This window comes from Schistocerca americana, chromosome 5 (assembly GCF_021461395.2).
Source record: "Schistocerca americana isolate TAMUIC-IGC-003095 chromosome 5, iqSchAmer2.1, whole genome shotgun sequence".
NCBI lineage: Eukaryota > Metazoa > Arthropoda > Insecta > Orthoptera > Acrididae > Schistocerca > Schistocerca americana.
Genome location: NC_060123.1, coordinates 626,090,487 through 626,093,030, shown reverse-complemented (window position 1 = coordinate 626,093,030; position 2,544 = coordinate 626,090,487). Strand labels below are relative to the sequence as shown.

At 46.9% G+C, this 2,544-nt stretch overlaps 1 pseudogene; it reads right to left on the bottom strand.

The window, feature by feature from the left end:
* Window positions 1-418: 418 nt before the first annotated feature.
* Window positions 419-536, bottom strand: LOC124616819 (annotated as a pseudogene).
* Window positions 537-2,544: the final 2,008 nt, after the last annotated feature.

Here is a 2,544-nt window from a genome sequence, read left to right as displayed (position 1 = left end):
GGGGATGTTTTTCGTGGTTATGGAGTACTCCCATTGTTACGCTTCAGAAAAAAGTAAAAGCGGAAGTATATGAACAAATTTTATGGCATTGAGTACTGCATACAGTAGTGTATTATTTCGGAGACAATGACTGTATTCGCATGACATTACACCTTCCTAGAAAGCAGCATATGCAGAACAATGGTTTGTGGACACTCTAAACTCTCTAATCTCCTGTCGAACAAGCTATGAAAGCCCAACGGTACCGACCAGCCGCCGTGTCATCCTCAGCCCATAGGCGTCACTGAATGCGGATATGGAGGGGCATTTGGTCAGCACACCACTCTCCTGGCCATATGTCAGTTTCTGAGACCGGAGCCGCTACTTCTCAGTCAAGTAACTCCTCAGTCTGCCTCACAACGGCTGAGTGCACCCCGCTTGCCAACAGCGCTCGGCAGACCGGATGGTCACCCATCCAATTGCTAGCCCAGTCCGACAGCGCTTAATTTCGGTGATCTGACGGGAACCTGTGTTACCACCGCGGCACGGCCTTTGGCTTTTGGACACTAACATTCCTAAAATGAACTAGCCTGCCCCGAGTCCCGACACCATTGGGATGAGTTAGGACGTCGACCTCGCTTCACACCACAACGCTGAATGTCAATTTCTTCTCTGATTTCGACTCTTGAGAAAGAATGGGGTGCAATTCCTCCACAGGCATTGACACCTGACTAAAAGTGTCCCAGGCAGAGTTTAGTCAATTATAAAGCTGAAGAGTGAACACACTGTATTAATATAATATAATAGGTGTCCAGATTCTTTTGATCAGATAATGTACAACACGAATAGCAGTGGTCCCAAGCCACCTTCCTGGACCACACCTGAAGTTACTTCTACATCTGTCGAGAAACCTCCATCAAAATCGTGTAACCCTCAACCCATTCACAAATTCCGCTTGATAACCCGTACGACCGCACGTTTGATAACAAGCATAGGTGTCGTACTGTGAATCAGTGTTTTACAAAAACCAAGAAACTACACACGTACCTAACGACTATGGTCCATTACTTTGAGTTGAAACATCCTCTTAGAAAAATTTATAAAATACTGTGCTAGTAAACCTCTTACGTTATTTGATTTTCAAACAGCTGAGCAAAACTGAATGTACTCAGACATTTCTCTCTTTACTTATTCTGATCATCACTAAACTGACACACAATATTTTTAGCGCAACGCAATCTGACTTTTAATAATCCCTACAAAAGAATGGCCGCGACTAACAAGAACTATTCCTTTCATGAATCACTTACCTCACAAAAATCTTGGTTACTCGAACTACTGCAACACAGGGAGCGCCAATACTGACAGCTAAATAAAAGATTGTAACTACTGATAGGCATAGTTAGCAAATGAAAGATTGTAATAGAGAACAAACAATGTATTTACCTTAATAGTGTTCAAAAGACATAATATATACATATGTATATTAGTTCATGACATCCAGTCTTACAAATTTCGTTTTTCTGTCGGACACACGTCCAGATCGTCTGCTCTCAAAAGTGTGCCATCTCTCTCCCCACATCCACCACTGCTGGTGGCTCTCCTCCAATTACGCAACGCTACGCTCTGTTCACATCCAACTGTCAAAACTACAATAGCAAATATTCCGACAATGCAAATCAGCCACAGACTGCACACAGCACAGTCAGTGATTTTCATACAGAGCGCTACATGGCGTTACCAACATAAAAACCTATACAGCTTACTTACAGAGTATGTTACGTAGTGCTTCATCTTCCTTTTTTACAAGTTCCTCTTCCTAATAAGCAGTAAATTTTATCGGTGCAGCACCGAAAATTCCACTTGTTATACTCGTAAAATTCGAAATTGCCACATCCAGTAACGAGGTCCATTCACGCAAAGTAACGACCATAGAGTGAAAGGTGCGGCCACGTACCCCAGGCGCCAGCAGAATGTAACAGTCGGTTTTTGTTGCAGGTACTCAAGCGACACCACGACTTTCTCTCTCCGTAGACGCAGTTAAGACCGTCGGTCGCACCGGCGCCCTCCTAATTTCGCGTCACCCTCGCCCTGGCCCCACCGTAAGTAAGAGCGCGGCCATCAAAAACTGCCTGTTATTGGCGTTTCTGCCCCGCCAGGGGGGACGCGCCCCGCTATACCAATTTATACAGCACGGGTTTGTTTTACAGCTGTCATAAAGCACGCACCCCTAACGTCAATAACATCAATCAGTGCGCCGAGCGCCAGGGTGCGCCCTGGCATTTCCTTAAGTCCGAACTGGCAGAGTTACGCGGTCATTCGGAGCCACCCCTGCGCTGTGCGGCGCGGCGCGGTGCGGCGGAGGGATGAATCAGACCCTCTGGCAATAACTTTTTAGTGAACCGGGTGGGTGAAGGGGCGGCGGTGGTGGTGGTGGAGGTTGGGAGGGGGAACTGATGGCTGGTAACCTGGCGCAAGTGTTGCCGCTGTAAACATCGCATTAGCGTCTCCCCAGGGGTGGACTGTTGCCGCCCCTGATTCCCTTTCCACGCCTCGCTGCCGTCA